Source organism: Cnephaeus nilssonii (genome assembly GCF_951640355.1).
Source record: "Cnephaeus nilssonii genome assembly, chromosome: X".
NCBI classification, from domain to species: Eukaryota; Metazoa; Chordata; class Mammalia; order Chiroptera; family Vespertilionidae; genus Cnephaeus; species Cnephaeus nilssonii.
Genome location: NC_137071.1, coordinates 117,270,381 through 117,276,922, shown reverse-complemented (window position 1 = coordinate 117,276,922; position 6,542 = coordinate 117,270,381). Strand labels below are relative to the sequence as shown.

Sequence of the window (6,542 nt, the reverse complement as noted above, 5' to 3'; positions counted from 1 at the left end):
ATTTATTCTCTCACTTAAAAAATATTAGCTGGGCACCTATCATTTTCCAGGCATTATGCAATTTTCTGGGTTTATGACAAAGTTCAAGACATAGTCCTTGACCGAAAGGATCTCAGGAGTTAATAACAATACAATAAGGTAAGTACATCAATGAGCTAAACAAAAGCAGGGATAGGAAACAGAAGAAGAGTTCAACCCAGTCTCAGGATTTATAGTGTCATCTCAAACTTACAAATAAAAATTTTAATAATGAGAAAATATGGGCTCAATTTAATTTTCTGTTTTACCCTATTTCCTTTCTCAGTGCTCCATTTCTCCAGGCAATATTATTTGAAAGTCTAAGATATTTCAAGAGCAAAGGCAATTGTTGGCAATTAAGTGCCAGAGGGCCAGTCAGTACCAGCAGAGGGAAGAACTTTAGGAAGGATAAGTGCTGCATGTGCAAAGATAGTGTTAAAGAATTCTGTTCAGAGATCTCATTTTCAGCGATGAATGACCAAGAGCAGCCAAAATAAATAATAAATAAATAAATAAGTTCTAGAGGTAACTTCCTATGGATGACTGATGTGGTGGCAGATTGCATCCTATTGAGAAAACCAGCACCCGCTAGTTGAAAGAGAGAGCTTTAAGATTTGGGATACCATTTTGGCAGACTGGCTTCTCTGTATTGCATGTCTTATGATAGAATGTTAACAAGTCCTACTTAAAACATTTTGGTCAAGGTATGGAAGGAAATCAACATGTGTTGATTGCCTACTATGAACCAGGCACTGTGCTGTTTTTACATGTAAACTCACAATAATCCTGGGAGGTGGGAAATGATAGTTCAGTTTTTATAGACAAGAACAAAGACAAGAGAGACTAAGTATTTTATTCAATGTTACACATCTATTAGTTGGCAGAATCAGGATTTGAATTCAGCTCCAAATTCCAATTGGAAAACATAAGGTCGATTCAAAGGCAAGCAAATGTGTTTGGAGGTGGACACATTTACATGCAGAAAATGTTTGATTTCACTCTTCTGCTTTCCTTGGCTCTGAAGTAGATGTGCCCTGGGTAACAGCTTGTGGGAGCTTAGGGTTAATCACTGCATTACACAGCCATAAATTCCCTTTACAAAGAGCTGTCTCGGTGGATTTGCCACTCTTGTCAATCCCTTCTAGGCACTAGCTAATTAGGTCATGAACACAGTAGCCAAAACCAGAACCAATCAGAAACTTGTCACTGTTTTAACTATCTTAATATGACTGAAGCAGGTTTGCAGTGAAAACATTTTGGAATATTCACAACTGTCGAAGCACCAGTTTAGTGACTTCAAACCCTCCTTACTCCCACTCCCACACCTACACTTCAAAAATGTTTTGGGCTCTTGTAGAGAGGTCGTGTTACTGGAGTGGAAAAGGTTTCAAAGAAAAGGCTGTGCATAAAAGTGATTCACTGACAGCCAATTAGGAGGCTTCTCCTGGAAGTCAGCATTGGACTGACAGCAGAGCTGCAAATCCAAAGTAACCTGGCAAGGCTGAATCATTCTCCTTATGACCCTCAAAGCAAGCTTATGGTGGTGTTGGGGGAGCCCAAATTGTAGGAAGCTAAGTTGGTTAGTTTTTGTTTTGTTTTAAGTAGAAAAGAAGGGGCAGTGAAAAGATGTCATGATTTCTTACTTCTGCTTCCATCATTCTCTTTCTAGATGGAATATTTATTTGCTCTTGTGTAAAGAGAGATCATTTCTCCATGATACCTCCACATATATGCATAGCCTTATTTAGGGCTTCTTCATATGGTGAGAGATGAATACCTATTTGGAACACATGCTCATTTTATAGGTGATAGTGCTTTGAATTAGCCACAGTCACAATGTCTTCTGATTAAAATTGATTGTCTTCTCTATATTATAAATTGTAATCCCATGATATTTATCATGGTTAGCACTCTACACCATGAGCAGAACAAGATATTTTGGAGAAGTCAAGTGACACTTTCAGAATAAGGAATCTTTTTGCTTTAATAATAGAAATACTACTGATGACAATAACAATGACAACATTGACAATGATAATGATGCCCTTACCTTTCTAGCCCCCATATAATTTGGGCTAGGATTTCTTTAGAGAAGTTCCTTTAGAGATGGAACTTCATAGCAATGTTCCTCACTTATTTTCTTTTTATGACAGACATAACAATATTAATTTCACATAGAGTAAAAGGGAAAGACTTTTTACTTCCAGAGTTGAATTGATTGCCCTACACCCATCCTGGTCTATTAAGTGTTGGAGGTGGTCAATACTCATCAAACCTGTATCCCTTACACACACATTGAAAAAGCTCTTCAATCTAGACAACAGTTGACAAAGATTCAGACCCATATAGTAGTTTTTTTTCCAGGAAGCTCAATCTACATGCATCTTAAAAATCTCTAATCATTAATAAGTTGACAATGTCTTCAATTTACTAGCTTTGTCTTTTTATTCCTATTAAATGTTATGTTTATTGGCATCTTAAAGGCCTTTGAGAAACTGATGTAAATAATTTGCTACACTAGTTATATAAAGACTAGAGGCCTGGTGCACGAAATTCATGCATGGTGGGGGGGTGTCCCTCAGCCCAGGCTGAACCCTCTCCAATCTGGGACCCCTCAAGGGAAGTCTGTGGGATCAGGCCTAAACGGGCAGTCGGACATACCTCTCACAATCCAGGACCGCTGGCTCCCAACCTCTCACCTGCCTGCCTGCCTGACTGCCCCAACCGCTTCTGCCTGCCAGCCTGATCAGCTCCTAACCACTCCCCTGCCAGCCTGATTGATGCCTAACTGCTCCCCTGCCAGCCCAATTGCCCCTAAATACCCTCCCCTGCCAGCCTGGTCCCTCCCAACTGCCCTCCCCTGCCGGCCATCTTGTGTCCACATGGGGGCAGCCATCTTGTGTGTTGGAGTGACAGTCAATTTGCATATTACTCTTTTATTAGATAGGATAATGTCATAAGCTCCTTATTTAATCAGAAGGGTGAATGGTCTAAGTTAGTCTCCAAGGAACAGGATGGTTTTTCCCTGATTCAGCTATTCTCTAAGGGACTCATGAGACACTGGTGGAAGGGAGAATCCAGTCTGTTGAAAGAGAAAAATCAGCTAGTCTTTGCTCATGAAAAAGACTCATTTATTCCTTTTCTCCATCCTAGAAATAGCTACTCTAACTAAACTTAGGCGCCATCTACTTCAAGAAAACTTTAAGCTCTATTGTACTATGTATACTCTATCATAGCATTTATTACACCATATGGTAGACATCTCTCACTGATGCCCTTTACACTGTGAGTTCCAAAAGGGCAGGGACTCTTAGGATTGTTCCCTGGGTGCATGGGTCAAGGAGAAATAGTTAAATAAAGCCATGAATATATAAACTGACCTACATGGAGGTTAGAGTTCACAATTTTTGACTTAATCTATATACCAACTCAAAATAAGAATACTAATTACTATGTAGTGAGTGCTTCTTATGTGTCAGGTGCTTTATGCATTTATGTCACATATGCCCCCAACAAGATGAGATGGGTATTAATAGTGCTATCTTATAAGAAGCCTAGGAAAAAGGGTGTTAAGTGACTTACCAAGAAGAAGTGGGCAAGAAGCCAAGATTTCAAACCCAATTCTAGTAGACTCCAAACATGTTGCTTTTATCCACTGTACCTCAGTATCTTTTCTAAATTGTTCATTTTTAAACGGTCCATTAGTACAGAGCAGACCCTTTAACATGTAAGACATTGCCATACATTATACTTTGGTATTTTGGGGAATTCTGATTATATATTGTAACTATCCAAAAATAAAACTGCTGCAGTAAGGCAAAGAGGCTCAAAACATTTTTGAAAATTTTTTGGTGAAGAACAGGTAGAAGGATAAAACCCAACACACATTATCTCAGTTAATATTCACATAACTCTATGAGATAGGTACTATTATTACTCCCATATTAGATATGAAAAAAACAGAAGTTAGGAAAATTCAAGATGACTAGAATTATAAGAAAATTTTATATTATTTATTTTCCCCATTAATTTTATAAATACATAAAAGTAAGGATCAGAGAGGAAAGGTATTTTTATTAGTCACACAGCAACTAAGTAGCAAGATCAAGACCTTAACCTTTCTAACTCTAAATCTAGTACTCTACCCACTATTTCAAGTTCCTTTCTTCTTCACCCCAAATCCAATCAGTCTACCCCAAATATGTGCCTTTACTCTTTACCTTCAATTTGTCTGTAGAATATGATTTAATATCTGTAGCTTATATTCATCCATTTATTAAAATAATACTTATTGATTGTTAGGACTTTGCTTAGACACTGGGACCAGAATAAAGAACAAAATAAACAACACAAAATTCTAGTTCTCTTAACATATAAAGTCTACTGAGCAGCATAGTCATTAAAGAAATGATCAACAACTACCAACTATGAATGTAATTAAGGAGTACTACAGGGTATATAACTGTATAACAGGGGGAATAATTTGGTTTGAAATGTTCAGGAAGGGACTCTCAGCATAAATGACTATTAAGCAGAGATCAGAAATAAGTAAAAGTTGTTTAATCAGAGTCTACTATTATCATTTTGGGGCCTAATGTGTTTGATTGTTTAACTCATTTGACAAAATTTAGTTTTTATCCAATTAAATATTTTTATGTGGCAGAAGCAATTTCATTTTCAACCATCTAGGATAGAATAAAGAGCAATCAGATGCTTCAAAAGTGTTCTGTTGGCCATTTTGGGAAAGTGTCAGTCTCAAAGAACACAAGTGATTGATTACCTCCAACACTGATTAGTTAGCTTTATCTAAAGAATTATTGGCAAAAAAGTTTACAAACTGCCTTCCAAGTAAGGACGTGACTTGTACAAAGGCATTAAAATTCTTCTTCACAAATTCTAACTGAGATAATCAAACAATTCTGTATAATGGGATTCTCAAAGATCTCAGTTCCCTTCCCATGTATTTCTGCCAACTGAAACATAGCACTAATTTAAACTGATATCGGTTAGCCATTCAGGTTAAAGTAGGTTAAGATCATAATAAAAGCACACAGCAAAATAAAGAATGCAAGAAGAATCTACCCACATCTTTGAGTGGCATATACCAAACTGAGATAATACATCTTTCAAAAATGAATTAAATGGACTTGAAACCCAACATAAAAAGAAATGGGTTAAAAAAAGTGACCTAAGAGGCTTTGCAGACGCTGCCACCCCGAAGCCGCCCGTGACCAGCCATGGTGAACCCTACCGTGTTCTTCAACATTGCCGTCGATGGCGAGCCCTTGGGCCGCGTCACCTTCAAGCTGTATGCAGACAAAGTTCCAAAGACAGCAGAAAACTTCCGTGCTCTGAGCACTGGGTAGAAAGGATTTGGTTATAAAGGTTCCTGCTTTCACAGAATTATTCTGGGATTTATGTGCCAGGGTGGTGACTTCACACGCCATAATGGCACAGGCGGCAAGTCCATCTATGGGGAGAAATTTGAGGACAAGAACTTCATCCTGAAACATACAGGCCCTGGCATCCTGTCCATGGCAAATGCTGGGCCTAACACAAATGGCTCCCAGTTTTTCATCTGCACTGCCAAGACTGAGTGGTTGGGTGGCAAGCATGTGGTCTTCAGCCAGGTGAAAGAACATGGATATTGTGACAGCCATGGAACGCTCTGGGTCCAGGAATGGCAAGACCAGCAAGAAGATCACCATTGCTGACTGTGGACAACTCTAATAAATTTGACGTGTGTTTTATCTTTACCACCAGACCATTCCTTCTGTAGCTCAGGAGAGCACCCCTTCACCCCAATTTGCTTGGAATGTTCCATAATCTTTGTGCTCTTGCCAGTTTATTGGGTTCCATAATTTCCTTACCCTTTCCCAGTCTAGCTGGATTACAGAGTTAAGTTTATGATTATGAAATAAAAACTAAACAGTTGTCTGTCAAAAAAAAAAAGTGACCTAAGAGGTTGAAGAGGAGCAGACTTTTGTAAAAGATTTACTATAGGAAACAGAAGTTAATTTAAAATAGTAACTGCTTTGTACAGAATAAAATTCAAGGAAATTTTAACTCTACTCTTATTATAGATGGATTAAGAAGATAAAAACAATTACATCTAAAAAGGATATTGGCTGAGCCAAAGGATGGAAGGAATCAAATAATGCTATAACTGATTTTAAGGGTAATATTATATTTTGCTTTGGCATTTAATAATGAATCTACTCTTTTATTTTTTTAATTTATTGGGGTGACATTGGTCAGCATGAACATATAGGTTTTAGGTGTGAGTATCTATGTTACAAGATCTGTGTATGCATGTGTGCCCACCACCCAAAGTCAAATCAAATCCTGTCACCATATATTAGGGCCACCTTCTCCCCCATCACCTTCTCTCTGGAAACCACCACACAATCTGCTCTTAAAAATCATTTTATCTTCTTGGAAGATGGAGGCTGGCAGGATGGAGGTGAGGGAGAGAAAGTGAGTGAATGAGGGTATGAAAGGAGAATGTGTGGATGTGTGTGGTG

The 6,542-nt window shown here is 38.2% G+C and overlaps 1 pseudogene across 1 annotated transcript; it reads left to right on the top strand.

The window, feature by feature from the left end:
- Positions 1-5,227: 5,227 nt before the first annotated feature.
- Positions 5,228-5,981, top strand: LOC307096419 (peptidyl-prolyl cis-trans isomerase A-like; annotated as a pseudogene). Its single transcript has one exon. The product of its transcript is annotated as a peptidyl-prolyl cis-trans isomerase A-like (transcript).
- Positions 5,982-6,542: the final 561 nt, after the last annotated feature.